Here is a 21,930-nt window from a genome sequence, read left to right on the forward strand (position 1 = left end):
CACTTGAGCTCAGGAGTTCGAGACCAGCCTGGGCAACATAGCAAGACCTCATCTCTACTAAAAATATAAAAAGTTAGTCAGATGTGGTGGTGTGTGTCTGCAGTCCAAGCTACTCAGAAGGCTGAGGTGGGAGGATCACTTGATTCTATGAGATTGAGGCTGCAGTGAGCCGTGATCATGCCACTGCACTCCAACCTGGATGACAGAGCAAGATCCTGTCTCAAGAAAAATAGAGCACAGCTCCAGTCGCCCTTGCGGCTTCCGGTGGAGGGAAGGAAGGAGGGAGCTGGGGAGCGGGCCAGGGCAGCAGCCGGGCTGAAGTTGGCTTGGGGAGCCGGAGGGAGCAGAGCGGAACCTGCAGGGCAGAGGCGGCGGCCGCAGCGGCGCAGCTGATAGCAGGAACAGGATCAGGTTTTCCATACCAGGGACCAGGCCAAAACCAGACTGCCACTGCCCCCTACTTGGGCCCCACTGTCCCCAGAAAGCAGTTGCTGTGATCATGGGCAATATCTTTGGAAACCTTCTCAAGAGCCTGATTGGGAAGAGGGAAATGCGTATCCTGATGGTGGGCCTGGATGCCACAGGGAAGACCACCATCCTATACAAGCTGAAACTGGGGGAGATTGTCACCACCATCCCTACCATTGGATTCAATGTGGAGACAGTGGAGTATAAGAACATCAGCTTCACAGTGTGGGATGTGGGTGGCCAGGACAAGATTCGGCCCCTCTGGAGACACTACTTCCAGAACACCCAAGGCTTGATATTTGTGGTCGACAGCAATGATCGGGAGCGAGTAAATGAGGCCCGGGGAGAGCTGATGAGAATGCTGGTGGAGGACAAGCTCCGGGATGCTGTACTCCTTGTCTTTGCAAACAAACAGGATCTGCCTAATGCTATGAATGCTGCTGAGATCACAGACAAGCTGGGCCTGCATTCCCTTCATCACCGTAACTGGTACATTCAGGCCACCTGTGCCACCAGTGGGGACGGGCTATACGAAGGCCTGGACTGGCTGGCCAATCAGCTCAAAAACAAGAAGTGAGAGCCAGACACCCCACCCTAACCAAGCACCCCACCCACCCCTGACATACCTGCTGTCACCCTGCCCCAGTCCTACCCCTTCCTCTCCATTGCAAGTGTGGCCAGGGCCCTGGGTATCATGTCTGCATGCCCAGCAAGAGCCTTGCCTCCCCTGCTTCCCCTCCTTTTTCCTGTCCACCTATATGACCAATCCCTAATTGCTGTCCTGATGATGAGTCATTCCAATTTACTGGATTTTAAACAAAAAGAAAAAAGAAAAATAGAAACAAAAATACAGTGCCAGGCGCATGGTAGATGCCCAATAAATATTCACTGGATGAATGACTATGAAAACTTCATCCAGAGCATATCAGGACCCAGTGCCTAGCTCTGACCTGGGTTTCTCTGTCCTGTCTGTCTGTGGGACACAGCTGCCCCCATAGTGACCAATGCAGGAACAGACAGGGCTGCTGCCGGTCCACACGGTGCCTTTGTGCAAATCAGAAAAAAGGTCACTACTGCTGGCTGCTGTAGCCCAGCACCCAGGAGCACATTGAGTGGGTGAGGGCTGAATTTTAGCCCCTGCCTTCCCTCTTCGAGGGTGTTTTTGGGTGGGATACCTGCCCAGTTGCGTGTGCCGGCTCTGGGATAAGAGTGCAGAGCTGGAGTTCTAAGACCTCACCTGCTTTTATTGTTCCCATGCCTCTCTGAAAAATGTTTCTGATAGCACTCTGCCTACAGCTTTTACCCTTTTCTCTCACCAACTCCCAATCCCTTCTCTTTCCAGTTCTTTTCAACACAATGACTGTGATTTGCATATATTGAACTGAAATTCTCATTTTGTGCTTGGAAGTTCATCCAAGCAGAGTAGAATGTGGCATAAGGGAGACCAGCCTGGGCAACATAGCAAGACCTCATCTCTACTAAAAATATACAAAATTAGTCAGATGGAGAGGGATTGTGGTTGGAGAGGGATTTCTGTCCTGTGTGCTTACTACACGTGAAGAAAGACCATAGGAAACTCAAAAAAGAAGCAACCAAACCATCAAAGAAATAGTGAAGTTGCTGTAAAAACGCAGTCATGTGTTAAGGGTTCTTCATTTGGAAAGATAAAGGCTAAGACGGAGGAACATCTGTTTAATCATGGATGTTATGGTTAGGGTGGTCTTGAACTCATTCACCAAATCCTTAAAGAGAACCAGGGAGGGGGTGCTCTGCTTCAAGCTTGAGAGTTACGTTTAGGAATAATCAAAGAAAATGTTCCTTCACTTGGTGGGCGGTAGGATCATGGAACTCATTATCCCAAGCGGGAGTCAAGCTGGAAATAAAAAGGCTTGCGGCACTTAGCTGTCGACAGACCCCTAATGACTTATGAAGAGGAACGAGGAGGCCTTGGGATAGGGCAATGTTCTTTGAAGTTGCTGATAAGGAGCATGACTGGTTGTCCATAGGGCGTCCCTGCATGCCCTTCTCAGAGACAGTTTTGAGCTGAGCAAGATGAGGAGCCAAGGCGGCACCCACAACCCCTGGCAATCTGGAAGTTTGCCTTATTAATGGGGGATGGGGTGAGGGCCTCGTACAGGAATGATTGACTTTCCCAACTCAGTTTTCCTTAGGCCAGCTCCGTCTATTGCTGGGAATTCGAGGGTCATCAAAACAAGGAAATGATGTTTGTGGATGTTTTACCTAAATGTCTACACTATGCATGGGGACCTCGCCTGTTGTCACTATGAGAGCTGACATTTAGTGATTATGTACTACATGCTGCTATATGCGCTTATTTAATGTTTATAGCAATGCCATAAGGTAGGTGCTATTATTTCATCATCCTGTTTCACAAATGGGGAAACTGAGGCACAGAGAAGTAGCTCTTTCAAAGTCTAACAGGCAATAAATGATACAGGATTCAAACGAAGGATGGAAGCCTCTGGAGTACATAGTGGACTATTTCTCCATTAGAGTGGGGTCATGGCCACTCCTATGGCACTACCAGAGAGGACACAACTCCCCTCCAGCCATGTGGTACCAGGAAGGAGTGCAGGCCCATTGTGGCCATATCCACTTTTTCAAGAAAAGTCATAAGGATCAACACTGGGTGGATACAACAAATGTAGCTAAATGCAGACTGAGGTCACCCAGCTCTGATCGTTGCGGTACCCACACCACCCTACAGCGACACATCTATGGGCAGGGTGCTGTTGTCCATGTCCATGGAAAACATGAGTTACCAGGGGTGGGCTCAGAGCAGCAGGGAGCCTGGCTGGACACACACGGTGAAAAGGCTGCTGGGCTGGGGTACCTGCGTCTAGAAGTTGGTCTCCTGCCTTTCAGCGGTGCTTAGTGATCTCTCTAGGCCTCTGGCCAGTCCAGGATTCTATGAATGTCATTGCAGAGAGCAATAGCAAAGGCTCTAAGGCATAGAGAGATGTTTGATGTCTGCGAAGATGGGCTCTGTGGCATATAACCGGATTGTCCCAGTTGGCACATAAGCCACACAAAATGTGCAGAACCCGAGGCTACACCTTCGATGTCGTGTGTGCTGAGAAAACTGGCAGTGCACGGGGCCTGTCACATCCCGGGGAGGCTCCATTCAGGTTGGGCGCTGCACCTCAACCACACAGGGAGTGCTGGGGGCTTTTCCTAGTTTGCACAAAGGTGCCGTCTGTGAGCTAAGCTGCACATCGTGGATGTGTGTCCACCGGAGGAGGGACCTTTTCCAACTCACATCAAGTTTCCTTGCGTCCCCGGGGGCCCTGAAGCAGTTTGGGGTGCTGCTGACCTTCCCCACACCCACACTGCTTTCTAGTTATATCTTCCCATCTTTTCTACTGTTGAGAGTGGGGTGGGATTTAGGGGACCCAGGAATGCCGGAATTCTGTCCTGGCTCTTCCACCCCTTCCTTCCTGTGGGGTTCCTGGGGATTGGCACACACAGAGGATAAAGGCAAATGGCACAGAGCCTGACACTCCACTCCGGGCAGGGCTCTGGGCTGCATGGCACAGCTGAGGCTCGGAACTCCAGGATCCAGAGGTTCTCCCTTCCCTGGCCATGCTTGGGCCCAACCTGCCAGCACTCATGTGGGGAGGATGAGGGAGGCCAGAAGGACAGGCTCTGAGAGGACCTTGATTCGGCGTCCTTGTTCTGTCCCCAGAGCTGGAGGAGCCAGTGAGAAGAGCAAGATCTACCAACCCCCTGAGAGCAGGATATAGGAGGGAAGGCCACACCTTGGCACAGACCTTATCACACAGGGTCCCTGCCACCTTATACAGGTGGCTGAAGCAGAGTCCCGGATCCTGGCCAAAGCGATTGGCAGCAGCTCCCTAGAGGGAAGCCAGCCGAGGGGTGGGTTCTTGTCCCTTACGGGAACATGGTCTCATTCAATCTTCACAGCCTCCCTATTTACAGATTGGGAAACCGAACTGCGTGCTAAACGAGGATGAGGAATTGGGTCAAGGTCATGCAGCTACTAAGCAGAGCTGGGCTTTGGTGCTGTGGCCGACTTTGCAGCCTCTGCCCAGGTTCCTCTTCGGGATGCGACTGCTGACAGTTCATCGCCAGTCTCTCTCCAGGAGTAGCCCTGCCCAAAGGGGGCTGCCTGGCCCAGGGGTGGCTCCCTCCTTGCGGGGCAGCCTGAACTCAACTCAGCCGTGTAGGGGTGAGATATGGGGAGTGGGGTGCAAAAACCCAGCCCCTTGCCTCCACTCAGGACAACTCTGAAGGGCTTTGTAACTCGTCATGGGATGGAGGGCCAGGCTTTGGTGGCAAGTGCATCACATTTCACCTTCTCCCTTGGCCCAGCCCTGCTTTCCTCTTACAGCTGCTGTGCTGAGCACATGCCCAGATCAGCCTCTGCGGGCATCTTGCCTATGCCATCTGCACTTCCCGGCCTTAGGAAGTGCTGCCTCACCTCCTTCCTAGGACCCAGGACAAATAAACCAAAGATCCAAAAAGTAGAGGGTGAGGCAGCCCAGCGGTTTACAACAGCAGGAAGTCACTGCCACCCCTAGGCTGGAGGGACAGAAGGAGGGGGTGGGGTGCCTGCGTCTAGAAGTTGGTCTTCAGCCTTTCAGCGGTGCTTAGTGATCTCTCTAGGCCCCTGGCCGGTCCAGGATTCTGTGAATGGGGACAGAAGAAGGGGTCGGGCTTCCCTGCTCCCAGGGATCACCCATCAAAACCAGGGCCATAGTGGGTCTGTCAAGGGGGGATATGCAGCCCTTGACGGAAACACTCCTGAAGTTGGGGGCCCAGAGTGACACCCCGGCTTCTCCCTTTCTGCTTGACTTTCCTGATGATAGACTACCTAACAACACAAGGTGTTCATACCAAGGTTTTAATATGCACATATTTGGGTGATATTAAAGATTTCGTCAGCTTGGGGTCCATATAATTTTTTTTTTTTTTGAGACGGAGTCTCACTGTGTTGCCCGGGCTGGAGTACAATGGCATGATCTTCGGCTCACTGCAACCTCTGCCTCCCGGGTTCAAGCAATTTTTCTGTCTCAGCCTCCCAAGTAGCTGGGATTACAGGCACCCGCCACCACGCCCAGCTGATTTTTGTATTTTTAGTAGAGATGGGGTTTCACCACGTTGGCCAGGCTGGTCTTGAACACCTGACTTCAGGTGATCCACCTGCCTCGGCCTCCTAAAATGCTGGGATTACAGGCCTGAGCCACTGCAATAATTTTTTCTTTTGAAAGAGAAACACTGCTGTAGGATGATATGCCAGAGGTGCGTGGCAAAGTACCTCCCACTCCAGTCCAGCTACCACAGCCTTAAGGTCCAATTCCTTAAGTTTCGATTCCTTTGATCCTTCGGGATATGGGGGTGGGGAGCTGAAAACAGCCCTTAGGGCCAGAGGATGCTGGAGCACAGGAAGAGGTCCTAGAAGTTTCCTTGTCCACACTCCTTACTTTACTGAGGGGAAATCCCAGACACAGAGAGCTCCAAGGTTGGACAACCCCTTTTATGGAGAGTGAGCTGTGGCGTTTTGGGGAACCATCACTACTGAGGAATGGAGTCACCGCAGGGCTTTTATTTTTATTTTATTTATTTGTTTATTTATTTATTTTGAGACAGAGTTTCCCTCTTGTTGCCCAGGCTGGAGTGCAATGGCGTGATCTCGGCTCACTGCAGCCTCCACCTCCTGGGTTCAAGCGATGCTCCTGCCTCAGCCTCCCAAGTAGCTGGAATTACAGGCCACCATGCCCAGCTAATTTTGTATTTTTAGTAGAGACAGGGTTTCACCATGTTGGTCGGTCTGGTCTCGAACTCCCGACTTCAGGTGATCCGCCCACCTTGGCCTCCCAAAGTGCTGGGATTACAGGCATGAGCCACCGCACCCAGCCAACTGCAGGGCTTTTGGATCTCAGCCTAGATGAGGGCTTGTATGTGCACGTGTGTGTGTGTTTGGTATGTGTATGTGCATGTACATGGTACGAGTGTACATGCATGTGTGTGACACGTGTGCATGGTGTATGGTATGTGTGTGCCTGTGGGTGCACATGCATGTACATGTATAGTGTGCATGCATGTGTGTGCATGTACATATGTGTGTGCATGTGTGCAGTCTCCACCTTGGAAGTTCACATCTTTTGAATTTCTTTTTTTTTTTTTTTTTTGAGAGGGTCTCACTCTGTCACGCAGGCTGGGCTGGATTGCAGTGGTGTGATCTCGACTCACTGCAATCTCCACCTTCTGGATTCAAGCGATTCTCCTGCCTCAGCCTCTCAAGTAGCTGGGATTACAAGTACCTGCCACCACACTGGGCTAATTTTTTATATTTTTAGTAGAGATGGGGTTTCTCCATGTTGGCCAGGGCTCATCTCGAACTCCTGACCTCAAGTGATCTGCCTACCTTAGCCTCCCAAAGTGCTGGGATTACAGACTGAGACACCAGCCCCAACTTTTGAATTGAGACACCGGCCCCATCTTTTGAATTTCAAGTGGCCGCAGGCATTAATGATAGAATGTGAATATATTTGATTTGTATTCATATGGAGGGAAAGCGCCTCTGACCTGTCCCCATGGTAGGGAAAAAAGATTGGCCTGGAGATACTTACCTGGTGGGGGAGATACCATGATCACAAAAATGATCTTCCCAGGGCAAGGCTCATCCATTGCACTCTGGATGGGCTGACCCTTGCAATTTCCCCAAATGTGGGACCTCAACTGCATAATTTGTGGTATTGGGGGATTGTGTTTGTGCTTTCTCCTAGTAATGAAGGAAAAGAAAAAAGAGACTGTCCTGGAGAGATGAGGACTGAGAAACCCAACCCAGCCCCTGGCTCCAAGGAGTCCCGGCCCAGCCCTGGAGACAGCCCTTATCAGCTGCCATCCCAGCTTCCTGTTTTTCAGTGGGCTGGGGACTGGGGCTGAAGGAACTTCTGCTTCTGTTTATTCTTCCCCTTTATCTTAATGGGTTCCCTGAGATGGCTCCCTGGGACACCTCTCGCCACTGCTCTGTGTACTCAGGTATGTCCTGCTCTCTGTCCTGGCTAAGACCCAGGAAGGGAAGGAGGAAGCGTGGAGAGGCCAGAGACTTGGTGCCTGTGATTAAAGCTAGTTACTAAACAGGTCCGGGACTTAAAACTGGACCCTAAAGTCCATGTGGAGGAGGGAAAAAAGGAATACAAGGCAAAAGACTCTCGTCCTGAGAGTGAGAGCAGGACTCGGGCAGGCTGCTGGAGGCAACCTTAGCTGCTAAGAGAAATATAATTACTTTTCCATTTCGGTTACACCTAAGCTAATAACCACAACTGGAAATTCTTGTTGGGAGGAGGAAGTTTTCTCTTATTGAGAGATAATAGAAAGTCATTCACCCTTGAACCTAGAACAGTCAACTTTAAACTGAAACAACTTGACTCCGCTCGGGCCTCTGCTAGCCTGCAGTGCTTGTCTGCACCTCTGTGCAGATTAGAAAAAGGCGCTCCTTTGTCCACGCAGTCACAGCCCCCAAGTTGGCAAGTGTCCCCCTCCCTATCCCCTTCCCCAGCACCCTATGACAAAGACAACCTGGCATAGTTACATCATCATAGTAGCTTTCTCTTCTCCCTTACTAACACTTTCGTTACCCTGAACAGCTTAAGCTCTGAATGGACCGTCTCAGAAGCACAGAGACGGTGACCCGTCCACTGACCCCTCATCCTGCTCTTTGGCTGTGAACCCCCACTTGTCCTTGTACTCAGAGCCGAGCCAGATCGCACTCCCCTATCGCAGCACTCCTATTGCAATAGTCTTGAATTATGTCTTTCTTACTGCTTGAGAATAATTTTTTTCTTTAAAACCTGGACACATCGAGAAGTCATTTTTTATGATGAATTATTTTAGAATAAAAGAAATCAGAGAGACATAATAATCAAATGCATGTAAGATACTGGTTATGGGGAGAATACCCCGAATCCCACTAAATGCCCACATTTAGATAACACCGGTATTCAAGAGTTGTACTGGTTTCCTAGGGCTGCGGTAATAAATTGCCACAAGCCGGGTAGTTTGCAACACAGAAATTTCTTCTCTCACAGTTCAAGTCCAAAATCAAGGTGTTGGTGGGGCCATGCTCTGTCTGAAGGCTCTAGGGACGAGTCCTCCTTGCCTCTTCCAGCCTCTGGTAGTTACTGGCAATCCTTGGCGTCCCTTGGTTGGTGACAACATTAGGTGGCCTTCTTCCCTGTGTGTCTCTCCATGTCTTCAAATCTCTCTCTCCCTTATAAGGACGGCAGTTATTGGATGTAGGGCCCACACTAATCCAGTATGACTTCATTTCGAGTACCTCTGCAAAGACCCTATTTACCACTAAGGTCACATTCAAGGTATCAGAGGTTAGGACGTCGTTTCTTTCATTGGGACACAGTGTAACTCACAACATGAATGAGGTGTCATGATGTTTGACATACACCTTCAAAGGTCTCAGTAAGAAATTCTGTAGATGCGAAGAAGGAGGGGATAGAGAGAGAGAGGGGAAAAAAGAACCTCAATGTGGTAAAATGTTAATTGTGGAATCTTTGTAGAAGGTATGGGGTGGTTGCTGTATTCTTTCAACTCTTCTGTAAGTTTGAATATTTTCAAAATAAAAGGTTGAGGGAAAAACATACATTCCTGCTAATTCCCCCCTCCACAGTCCTGTTCTGTTTCCATATGTCTGAGGCAGGGCCCAAGAGTATGTTTTTTTGTTTGTTTGTTTGTTTGTTTGTTTGTTTTTGAGACAGACTCTCACTCTGTCGCCCAGGCTGGAGTGCAGTGGCACGATCTCGGCTCACTGCAACCTCCGCCTCCCAGGTTCAAGAGATTCTCCTGCCTCAGCCTCCTAAGTAGCTGGGATTACAGGTGTGTGCCACCACACCCGGCTAATTTTTGTATTTTTAGTAGAGACAGGGTTTCACCATGTTGGTCAGGCTGTTCTCAAACTCCTGACCTAGTGATCCACCCACCTTGGCCTCCCAAAGTGCTGGGATTACAGGTGTGAGCCACCGCGCCCAGCCAAGAATACATGTTCTTAACAAGCATTACTATTTTTTAATAGGAACTTGCAGGTGCTTCTAATGCTCTGCAGAAGTTGATAAATACTGGTTAATGTTATAAACCCAAATGGATATATTCAAATCCCCTACAACCTTTTTTCTGCCAACAAACCCTAATTATAAGATGCGTTCTTTTGAGAAACAGTATAAATGTATGTAAAACTAAATCAACCAACACAACACACACATACACTCTCACACAAAGATAACAAGTATTTCAGTGAGCACTGATCCATGTAACAGTGTCTAGCAATTTATTATTGGACATATATGTCACAGAAGGGAATTATATCCAAAGGAAATTTATTTATTTTGAACATCCACAGGCTCCAGCTAGTTGTCAGTAGAATGCTTTGTAGCTTTTTTCTAAGTGTGCTCTGCAGTGCATCAGGTGGGACCCCAGGTCGAGTTGAGGAGGAAGAACAGTGGACAGGATGAATCTCTTCCATCCCTACCTACCACCTTCAGTGGCTACAGCCCTATTTTCATCTCCATTGTAATATTGCATGTCTGTCAGATACTGTGTTTATTTAAAATATATATATATTTTGTTTCTTAAAAAGAATTTTTTTACACCACTGGTCTAGTTATTGCCTTTTAAATTGTATTTTATTTTGAGACAGGGTCTCACTGTGTGGCCCAGGCTGGAGTGGAGTGCAGTCACACCATCATGGCTCACTGTAGCCTCGACCTCCTGGATTGCTCAAGCAATCCTCCTGCTTCAGTCTCATGAGTAGCTGGGACTATAGGCTTGCACCACCATGCCTGGCTAATTATTTATTTTTTGTAGAGACAGGGTCTCCTTATGTTGACCAGGCTGGTCTCCAACTCCTGGACTGAAGCAATGGTTCCACTTCGGCCTCCCAAGAGGAGGGATTACAGGCATGAGCTGCCACACCCAGACTAGCTATTGCCTTGACTGACACATAATAGATATTCAATAAAATGTTTACTGGCCGCCCGCGGTGGCTCATGCCTGTGATCCCAGCACTTTGGGAGGCCGAAGCAGGCAGATCATGAGGTCAGGAGTTCGAGCCATAACATGGCGAAACCCCATCTCTACTAAAAATACAAAAATTAGGTGTGGTGGTGGGCACCTGTAATCCCAGCTACTCAGGAGGCTGAGACAGGAGAATCACTTGAACCTGGAAGGCAGAGGTTACAATGAGTTAAGATCGTGCCACTGCACTCCAGCCTGGGCTACAAGAACAAGACTGCATCTCAAAAAAAAAAAAAAAAAGTGTACTGAGGGAATGGACTCCACACGATATCTAGATCAAAATGGAATTATTTTTCTCTGACAATAAAAGATTTTTTGGTACATTTGTAAAGAGTGGCCCTGACAGGGAAAGAAAGAGCTCTGGCCTCATGACAAGCTTGCTCAGATGGTCAAGCCTCATGCACTTGCCACCATCTGTAGAAGTACATCCTAGCCAGTTGTTCTGTTAACACACACTATAAAAGGCAGGGACTCTGGGCTCTGCCATCAACTCAGTGTGGAGCCGCAGACACGTCTCCAAGACCCTGTGTGGCTGCATTTCCTCCAAAGCTTGTGAGCCACAGGGACTTGGTTACTAACAGTAGTTAAGATCCTGGGATTTGTAATATCTACGTTTATTTTATTTTATTATTTTATTATTTTTTATTTTTATTTTATTTTATTTTTTGAGACTGAGTCTCCCTCTGTCACCCAGGCTGGAGTGCAGGGGTGCCATCTTGGCTCACTGTAGCCTCTGCCTCCCAGGTTCAAGTGATTCTCATGCCTCAGCCTCCCGAATAGCTGGAATTACAGGTGTGCACCATCACACCCAGCTAATTTTTTTTTTTTTTTTTTTTTTTGTATTTCAGTAGAGACGGGGTTTCACCATGTTGGCCAGGCTGGTCTCAAACTCCTGACCTCAGGTGATCCGCCCAGCTCGGCCTCTTAATGTGTTGGGATCTCAGGAGTGAGCCACTGCGCCTGGCCGATCTACTTTTAAAAAATTATGTTTGAGAAGATTTTAGGTTATTCCAAAAATAATGTCACTTTAACTTATTTAGATATTCTTCCTTGTATAGGAGAGAAAAGGATGAATTTACAGTGAGGAATTATGTGTAACCCTGGACTCCCAGGTGGGAGTAAGGAGCTTACATGATCATTGTCCTTCTTTTTTTTTTTTTTTTTTTTTTTTTTTTTTGAGACGGAGTCTTGCTCTGTCGCCCGGGCTGGAGTGCAGTGGCCGGATCTCAGCTCACTGCAAGCTCCACCTCCCGGGTTTACGCCATTCTCCTGCCTCAGCCTCCCGAGTAGCTGGGACTACAGGCGCCCGCCACCTCGCCCGGCTAGTTTTTTGTATTTTTAGTAGAGACGGGGTTTCACCGGGTTAGCCAGGATGGTCTCGATCTCCTGACCTCGTGATCCGCCTGTCTCGGCCTCCCAAAGTGCTGGGATTACAGGCTTGAGCCACCGCGCCCGGCCCATTGTCCTTCTTTCAAAAGTGCAGAAAAAGGTGGGAATTGCTGCTCTACAGTGTCTGATGGGGCATCTTGTCTTTATTTATTTGTTTATTTAGAGACCAAATTAGAGGCCTGGCACAGTGGCTCACACCTGTAATCCCCAGAACTTTGAGAAGCTGAGGTGGACAGATCATTTGAGGCCAGGAGTTCAAGACCAGCCTGGCCAAGAAGGCAAAACCCCATCTCTACAAAAAATTTAAAAAATTAGCCAGTATGGTGGTGCACGTATGTAGTCCCAGCTACTCGGGAGGCTGAGGTGGGAAGATTGCTTAAGCCCAGGAGGTTGAGGCTGCAGTGAGCCGTGATTGTGCCACTGCACTCCAGTCTGGGTGACAAAGCAAGACCCTGTCTCAAATAAATGAACAAATAAATAAATAAGATACTATCAGTAAAATGCCTACCATGGTTTCTGGCATATTGTAAGCACTCAACAAATAATAGCCACTACTAGTTTAACTTCTTCTGTAATTCAATAATGATCTTTCTTTAGTTATTAACAGATAATACATTTGCATTATTTGAAAAGTAAAATAATCTTTAAAATCTTAAAGCAATCAATTCCTTCTCCACTATTTCCACCCTTGATTATCAGAAGCAGCTTCTTTTTAGCTTTCACCAGCTTCTTCGGTTTTCTCCGTTGCATTTATTATCTGTTGTCTTTCTTCTTTGGAAAACAAGGATTTAGCTATCATATATCTTCTCTTCCCCTATCCTCCTAATTTGCTGGTGTTGCAGTTTCTGGTTTAATCAGTAGCCAGTGTTTATTCTGACAATGCAGCCATTATTCATGGCTGAGCTGTGAAGTGTAACATGATTATATTTCCTATCTGTTACAAACTTTTTCTTGTTTTCCCTGAAGATAAATATTGTCTCACTTTGTATTTGTTCAACTGTCTATGTACCTATTGCTAATTCTTCTCCAGACTCTACTGGAAATGTAAATCTTTGCTCACTGTATTTAGACATAGCAGGTTGTCTGCTGGTTTCATGTGTTTTTCTAGGAGACATCCTCAAGTCCTCCATCACTATCCTCCTGCTCCCAACTCTGCTCTCTTCCCATTTCCTGGCCTTCAAGGCTTCCTCTGTATTTATTCCTTCATTTTCATGGAGTTTCATCCTATAGTTTCCTGAGAAAAGCTGTTTGGGCTGGGTGTGGTGGCTTCTGCCTGTAATCCCAGCACTTTGGGAGGCTGAGGCAGGAGGATCACTTGAGGCCAGGAGTTCAAGACCAGCATATCCAACATGGCAAAACCGTGTCTCTACTAAAAATACAAAACTTAGCCAAGCGCGGTGGTGCACACCTGTGATCCCAGCGACTTGGGAGGCTGAGGCACATGAATCACTTGAACCCGGGAGGTGGAGGTTGCAGTGAGCACAGATTGCACCACTGCTCTCCAGCCTGGGGGACAGAGCGAGACTCCATCTCAAATAAAAAATAAAAAAAGGAAGGCTGCTTGCGAGGTTAAAATTTTGAAAGCTTACATTTCTCAAAATGTCTTTATGCTTCATTCACACTTGCATGTTAGCTTTGAATTAATCACATTCCGGCTTCCAGCGTTGTGCTTGAGAAGAGGAAAGCTATTGCCATTTCTGATCCATAGTACATAACCTGCTTTTTTTTTTTTTTTTTTTTATCCTGGAAGCTTTTTAGATCTTATTCATAGTGGTTCTGAAATTTCACGATGTTGTGCCTTGGTAGCGATTTTTTTCCATTCATTGCCTTGGATACTCGGGTAGGCCCTTTCAATCTAGAAACATATGGTCTTCCATTTTAGAATTTTTTTTCTTGAATTACTGTTATTTTTTAAAACATTATTTCCTCCTTTCCATTTTCTGTATTCTCTCTTTATGGAACTCCAATTGCTCAAATGTCAGACTTCCTAAATTGATTTAAAAGGTCTCTGATTTTCTAACTGTCTTTCTCCTATTTTCTGACCCTTTTTTCCTTACTTTCTGCAATTTTTTTCAACTTTATCTTCTGACTTTTCTTTTCTTTTCTTTTTTTTTTTTTTTTTTGAGACAGGGTTTCACTCTGTCACCCAAGCTAGGGTGCAGTGGTGTGATCATAGCTCAGTGCAGCCTTAAACTTCCAGTCTAAAGATCCTCCTACCTTAGCCTCCCAAGTAGGTGGGACAACGGGCATGTGCCACCATGCCTGACAAATTTTTTGTTTTTTTCTAGAGACAGGGTCTCGCTATGTTGCCCAGTCTGGTCTCGAATTCCTAGGCTCAAGAGATCTTCCTTGAAGGGGTGGCCTGCCCCTCCACACCTGTGGGCACTTCTTGTTAGGTGGAATGAGAGACTTGAGAAAAGAAATGAGACACAGAGACAAAGTATAGAGAAAGAAAAAGTGGGCCCAGGGGACCGGCGTTCAGCATACAGAGGACCCACACCGGCATGTTTCATTGCCCAGGGACGGGCAGGATTTTTAACCAGCAAGCTGCCTTCAGACACTGGTTTAACAAAGACACATCCTGCACAGCCCAAAATCCATTAAACCTTGAGTCACCACAGCACATGTCTCTTTGTCTCTTGCAAGGACAAGGTTGGGGGTAGGGTCACAGATTAACAGCATCTCAAATACAGAACCAAATGGAGTCTCTTATGTCTACTTCTTTCTATATAGACACAGTAACAAGCTGATCTCTCTTTCTTTTCCCCACACTCCTGCCTCAGCCTTCCAAAGTGTTGGGATTACAGGCATGAGCCACCACACCTGACCTCTTGATTTTTTAGTTTCTATTATCACAGCTCAACCTTCCTTGAATGCTTTTATTTGTTGAATATGCAGTTTTAAGAAACAATATTGGCTGGGTGCAGTGGTTCATGCCTGTAATCCCAGGCATGAACTGGGATGGCCGAGGCCAGTGGATCACCTGAGGTCAGGAGTTCAAGACCAGCAGGGCTGACATGGCGAAACCCCATCTCTACTAAAAATACAAAAATTAGCTGGGCGTGGTGGCACATGCCTGTAATCCCAGCTACTCAGGAGGCTGAGGCAGGAGAGTCACTTGAACCCGGGAGGCAGAGGTTGCAGTGAGCCGAGATTGTACCACTGCACTCCAACCTGGATGACAGAGCGAGACTCTGTCTCAAAACGAAACAGAACAAACAAAGCAAAACGAAGAAAAGGTTTGCGTGTATGATGGGGTGGTTTTAGAATGGGGTGATCAGACAGGGGCCAGTCATTCTTGGGGGACTGCCTTATGATACTTTTCCATGTGTCTTCTTTTGGTGGTCAGTTTTCTAGGGGAGTTCTCTGAACTCCCTCCCGATAGTTATAAATGTGCCTGCCAGTGTCTGGGAGTCAAATGTGAGGACAGCACGGGTTCACTGGCTGGTACATTGACTTTCATTTCATTCCCCTTCTTTGGTACTAATCTTCCACCTTCAGTTGTTCCTAAGTCCAAAGTTCCTCTAACTCAAACTCCCCACACAATAAGTGGTCTGTCTCTGATGAAGGCTGAGAGAAGGTAGTAGCTTGTTGCATAGGCTAAGGGAAGAATTGCAGGGATTAACTATCTTTTTTTTTTTTTTTTTTGAGATGAAGTCTCACTCTGTGGCCCAGCCTGGAGTACAGTGGCACCATCTTGGCTTACTGCAACCTCTGCCTCCCAGGTTCGAATGATCCTCCTGCCGCAGCCTCCTGAATAGCTGAGAATATAGGCATGCACTACCATGCCTGGCTAATTTTTGTATTTTTAGTAGAGATGGGGTTTCACCATGTTAGCAAGGTTGATCTTAAACTCCTGACCTCAAGTGATCTACCCACCTCGCCTCCCAAAGTGCTGGGATTACAAGCGTGAGCCACCATGCCCAGTCTTAACTATTGCTTACGAAAACTTTTTATTTTTATTTTTTTCTTGCCCTGTTGCGTAGGCTGGAGTGCAGTGGTCCGAGCATGACTCACTGCAGCCTCAATCTCCTGGGCTCAACTGATCCTCCTGCCTCAGCCTCCTGAGTAGCTGGGACCACAGGTGTGTTACCACCACACCTGGCTAATTTTTGTGTTTTTTGTAGAGATGGGGTCTTACTATGTTGCCCAGGCTGGAAGAAAACTTTTAATCAGTGCTCTAGTTTTCAGCCACAGCCATGCCTTTTCAGAAGTTTCTGGTGCCTCCAATTCCTAGGCCTTTGGGGGTGTTTCAGAGGCATGGATTGGCTTGTTTTCTTGGCTTCCCCATTTTGAAACCTTGTACTCTGGTATGTGAGGTTCATTATCTCTCAATCAAATTTCCATCTTAAACATTTTTTTGATGCCTCTCTCTGCTCTTACCTCTCTTACGGACTTATGCTTTTTAAAAAAAGTCTCTTGACTCACATTTTAGTGGGTTTTGGGAGGAGGCCCAGGAGTAGGCACATGCTCAGTCTGCTACGTTTAATGGGAAGTCCTCCGAGCCCCCAGAGTTTTCAACTCTGGTTTTCTTGAATTAGGCCTCCTCATATAAACCTATGTCCAATTTTAAAATGGAAGTCAAGGAAAAAATATGATTTGATTCACATAGTTTCAAGAACAGCTTTTATTTATTTATTTATTTATTTATTTATGTATTTTTTGAGATGGAGTCTTGCTCTTTCGCTCAGGCTGGAGTGCAGTGGTATGATCTCGGCTCACTGCAACCTCTGCCTCCTGAGTAGCTGGGACATCAAGCGTGCACCACCATGCCCAGCTAATTTTTGTATTTTTAGTAGAGAGGATTTCACCATGTTGGCCAGGCTGGTCTCGAACTCCCGAACTCATGATCCACCCGCCTTGGCCTCCCAAAGTGCTGTGATTACAGGTGTGAGCCACCACGCCCAGCCTAAGAACAGCTTTTAGAGATGCTTTTGGCCTGTGTGGCTAGGTATGAATTCTCACTCTGAGTATAATTGTCTGACTGTCATGTGTTGACTGTGTACACACAGCTCAAACCCAGAGCCCAGCCTTGTCTCTTCTGATGAAATACCAGTGCCCACAAACAGAAGGTTCCCCTTCTCTCACCCATGGAATAAACAGGAAGGTCTCTTGGGGCTGTGGTCTTGGGGCTGTAGCCCTGCCCCTAATTTCTTCAGACCCTTTACTGAGAACTGAGTCATTGCAACATCACCCTCAGCCAGCTGTCTCAGCACAAGAAAAAGCTTTGCTGTGGTATGAGATTTTGTGGGCTGCAAACTACATCTAGGTCAGCAAATTAAACTCCACAGTGTGGTTACCAATTCCAGCTTCATCTAGCTTAAGGGCTGTCTGATTTCACCCTCTGGGCATTGGCTCTTCTGGTGTTTGGGATATAAGGCCCCTCTGTGGGTGTTTAAGACACAATATTTCAGGCCTAAACCACTGAATGACACATGCCTAAACCCAGAATCCTGTATTCTCCACCAGGGCTCCAGGGTATGTGAGGGTAACAATACTCCAACCCTGCAGATAATGAGATTTGTGTGTGCATGTTAGAACCAAGGGGAAAGGTCGGGATGTATTTCTTTGATGCTCAGTTTCATCTACCACTTGTATTTCTCTCCTGCCCTTCTTTGACCCTAACAAGATCCAAACCCTTCTTTCTTGCTTCTCTTTTATGGAAGTTTTGAAGAATGAATGGTTACACAACAGATGGCCAGCCGGTCTACCTAGAAGGGCCTTACAAAGGACAGTGCCTCCGTGGGGAAGGCTCGCCCTGGATCAGACGCTGGATCGCAGATTTACCGTGAATGAAGCCCTTGGAGACTGAATGATGTTAAAAATTCAAGAACAACTCAGGAAATATTTATTTGAAGGCCTGCTGTTCTTCAAGTCCCTGGAATACAGATATGAGAAGAGTCAGTGCTGCCCAAGAGCTGACTGACTGTGGAGGAAGACCATGCTAGCGGATGACTACATTTTCTACCACCTAGCACCAGCTCCCCCTTCTCCTGGTAATGGTATCTGCAGACAACCTCCTCAGTCTGTGTGCTTTCAGTGGAACTGAATCTACCCCTGGCTCAAAAGCTTAGGTACAGCCTCTGGCCTGGCTGCAGTGATTAGTTTAGAGATGGACTTGTAACCTCATCAAAGCCTGATATTGTTCAGGGTAACGTACTAGATATATTTTTCTAGGATTGCCAATAATCATTTATTTAAGCTCCTTAGATAAGGTTTCCTGTCATTTGCAACTGAAAAAAGTTCTGTGTAGTAGGTTGAGTAGTGTTCACCCCCTGCCCACAAAATACATTCACATCCACCCAGACCTTTAGAACTTTAGAATATGATTTTTTGTTTGTTTGTTTTGTTTTGAGACAGAGTCTTACTCTATCACCAGGCTAGAGTGCAGTGGCATAATCTCAGTTCACTGCAACCTCAGCCTCCCAAGTAGCTGGACTACAGGTGTGTACCACCATGCCCAGCTAATTTTTGTATTTTTAGTAGAGACAGGGTTTCACCACGTTGGCCGGGATGGTCTATCTCTTGACCTCGTGATCTGCCCACGTCAGCCTCCCAAAGTGCTGGGATTACAGGTGTTAGCGACCGTGCCTGGCCTGTCTTATTTTTAAGAGTCTTTGCAGATGTCATTAGTTAAGGATCTTGAGATGCAATCATTATGGATGTAAAGTTAGGTGGACCCTAAATCTAACAATTGGTGTCCTTATATGATGAGGAGATATCACAGAGAGATGCAAAGACACAGGGAATATGGCTGTGTGAAGAGGGAGGCAGAGGGTAGGGCGATGCTGCCATAAGACAAGGATGCCTGGGCCACCAGAGGCTAAGAAGGGGCAAGGAAGGCCCTCCCACTTAGAGCCTTCAGGGGGAGCATAGCTCTCCTGACACTTTGATTTCCAACTTCTAGCCTCCAGAACGGTGAGAGAGAATGTTCCATTGTTTTAAGCCAACCAGCTTGTGGCACTTGGGTAATGGCAGCCCTAGGAAACAAGTGCACTCTAACATGTGAAATCACTCAACAGATATTTATTGGTTCCTAATATGTGTTTGAAAAGGACTTAGTATAAAATCCAGAGAAGAGGGATATGGAGGCTGTAGAGAGGTATTTCAGCTGGGACATTATAAAGCCTAAAGAACTATCTGTCCCACTGCCTTGTATCCCAATGGGTGCCTCTGGAAGGGCCTGGAGAAACTATGGAATTTATGTTCTCTGGGCTCCCTTTTTGTAGCCTTGTTTTGTTTCAAGACAGGGACTTGCTCTGTCGCCCAGGCTGGAGTGCAGTGGCGCAGTCACGGCTCACTGCAGCCTCAATCTGCCAGGCTTAAGCAATCCTCCCATCTCAGCCTCCCAAGTAGCTGGGACTATAGGCACATGCCACCATGCCCAGATAATTGTTGTATTTTTGTAGAGATAAGGTTTCACCATGTTGCCCAGGCTGGTCTTGAACTCCTGGGCTCAATCCATCTGCCCACCTCAGCTTCTCGCAGGGCTGCGATTCCAGGCGTGAACCCCCCGGCCCAGCCTCCCTAGGCTTTTTGCAGATCATTCTCCTAATGTATGGATGTCTTTCCTCAGTAAGAACATGAGCTCTGCTTGATATAAATTGAAAATATTCGGCCGGGCGTGGTGGCTCACGCCTGTAATCCCAGCACTACAGGCGAATCATGGCAGGTGAATCATGAGGTCAGGAGTTCAAGACCAGCCTGACCAATATGTTGAAACCCCATCTCTACTAAAAATAGAAAAATTAGCTGGGCATAGTGGTGCATGCCTGTAATCCCAGCTACATGGGAGGCCGAGGAAGGAGAATCGCTTGGACCCAGGAGGCAGAGGTTGCAGTGAGGCCAGATCACGTACTGCACTCCAGCCTGGGCAACAGAGTGAGACTCCATCTCAAAAAAAAAAGAAAGAAAGAAAAAGAAAATATTCCTCCCAGTTTGTTCTTTGTTTATAGTGATTTCTGCCTTGCAGAATTTCTTTTTTTTTTTTTTTTTTGAGACGGAGTCTTGCTCTTGTTGCCCAGGCTGGAGTGCTGCAATGGTGTGATCTCAGCTCACTGCAACCCCTGTCTCCCGAGTTCAACCAATTTTCCTGTCTCAGCCTGTCGATTACAGGCAATGTGCCAGCACGGCTAATTTTATATTTTTAGTAGAGATGGGGTTTCTCCATGTTGGTCAGGCTGGTTTCGAACTCCCGACCTCAGGTGGTCCGCCCACCTTGGCCTCCCAAAGTGCTGGGATTACAGGCATGAACCACTCGGCCCAATTTCTATTTTTCTTTTTTTTTTGAGACGGAGTCTCGCTCTGTCACCCAGGCTGGAGTGCAGTGGTGCGATCTCTGCTCACTGCAAGCTCCGCCTCCCGGGTTCACATCATTTTCCCACCTCAGCCTCCTGAGTAGCTGAGACTACCAGGGCCTGCCACCATGCCCGGCTAATTTTTTTGTATTTTTAGTAGAGATGGGGTTTCACCTCGTTAGCCAGGATGGTCTCGATCTCCTGACCTCGTGATCTGTCTGCCTCGGCCTCCCAAAGTGCTGGGATTACAGGCATGAGCCACCGCGCCCGGCCCCAATTTCTATTTTTTACATAGTCAAATTTATCAATATTTTTTACGGCTTATGGGTTTTGTTTTGGTTTTCTGAACTCTCTGCTCCTGTGCTTTTATCTAGTACTCCATATTCTGGAGTAAGGCAGAGTCCCTTCATATTTACCTGTATTTCCCTTACACTGCATTTCGGTCACCTTTATTGGTTTCCCAAAAACCAGCACAAGTAATAATAGCTACCATCCGTTGTGTCTAGGCGTTGTACCAAGAGCGTTATATTCAGTATCTTTCATCTTCTCAGTAGCTCTGCAAGGTAGATGATATTCTGTCCATTTTACAGATGAGGAAAGTATGGCCCAAAGAAGTTATATAAGTGACCGGGCACAGTGGCTCATGCCTGTAAACCCAGCACTTTGGGAGACCAAGGTGGAAGGACCACTTGAGCCCAAGAGTTCGAGACCAGCCTGGGTGACATTGTGAGACCCTGTCTCTATTTTATAAAAGTTTATTTTAAAATATATATATATAGAGAGAGAGAATTTGTATATATATATTTACATTGACTTTTTTTTTTTTTTTTTTTTTGAGACGGAGTCTTGCTCTGTCACCCAGGCTGGAGTGCAGTGGCTGGATCTCAGCTCACTGCAACCTCCGCCTCCCGGGTTCACGCCATTCTCCTGCCTCAGCCTCCCGAGTAGCTGGGACCACAGGCGCCGGCCACCTCGCCCGGCTAATTTTTTGTATTTTTAGTAGAGACGGAGTTTCACCGTGTTAGCCAGGATGGTCTCAATCTCCTGACCTCGGGATCCGCCCGTCTCGGCCTCCCAAAGTGCTGGGATTACAGGCTTGAGCCACCGCGCCCGGCCTACATTGACTTTTAAAAGAAACTATGTTAGTGGTTTGGAAAAATATTCCACATTCTGGATTTTTCTGATTGTTTTCTTGCAGTACCATTTAACTTGTCCCTCTATCTTTTTATTTCCTCTAAACAGATTTCTGAGCAGGGGTCCCTCATGTGAACTACAGAATATAGAAAGACTGAATGACAAGTTATACTAGAACCATTCAAGATGCATAGGAGAGAACTCAGTTTATTACACACAGGAGATTCCTTCAAGAACTAAAAGTAGGACTACCATTTGATCCAGCAATCCCACTACTGGGTATCTACCCAGAGGAAAAGAAGTCATTATACGAAAAAGATACTTTCACATGCATGTTTATAGCAGCACAATTTGCAATTGCAAAAATGTGGAACTAACCCAAATGCCCATTAATCAATGAGTAGATAAAGAAACTGTGGTATAGCTATACAATGGAATACTACTCAGCCATTAAAAGGAATGAATTAATGGCATTTACAGCAAGCTGGATGAGATTGGAGACTATTATTCTAAGTGATATAACTCAGGAATGGAAAATCAAACATTGTATTTTCTCACTCATAAGTGGGAG

The 21,930-nt window shown here is 47.0% G+C and overlaps 1 non-coding gene and 1 pseudogene across 9 annotated transcripts; both read left to right on the forward strand.

The window, feature by feature from the left end:
• Nucleotides 1–216: 216 nt before the first annotated feature.
• On the forward strand, nt 217–21,725 carry LOC111521535 (annotated as a pseudogene). Of its 8 annotated transcripts, none has more exons than XR_002724977.3 (4): nt 217–4,678; nt 7,239–7,494; nt 17,595–18,079; nt 21,468–21,725. The product of XR_002724977.3 is annotated as an ADP-ribosylation factor 3 pseudogene, transcript variant X2 (transcript). The 8 variants fall into 8 exon arrangements; XR_002724978.3 differs by having other exon boundaries at nt 17,595–18,002; XR_002724981.3 differs by having other exon boundaries at nt 17,595–17,930.
• On the forward strand, nt 7,075–7,237 carry LOC111521560. Its single transcript, XR_002724990.1, has one exon. It is a non-coding gene; the product is annotated as a U1 spliceosomal RNA (small nuclear RNA).
• Nucleotides 21,726–21,930: the final 205 nt, after the last annotated feature.

This window comes from Piliocolobus tephrosceles, chromosome 8 (genome assembly GCF_002776525.5).
Source record: "Piliocolobus tephrosceles isolate RC106 chromosome 8, ASM277652v3, whole genome shotgun sequence".
Taxonomy (NCBI): Eukaryota; Metazoa; Chordata; class Mammalia; order Primates; family Cercopithecidae; genus Piliocolobus; species Piliocolobus tephrosceles.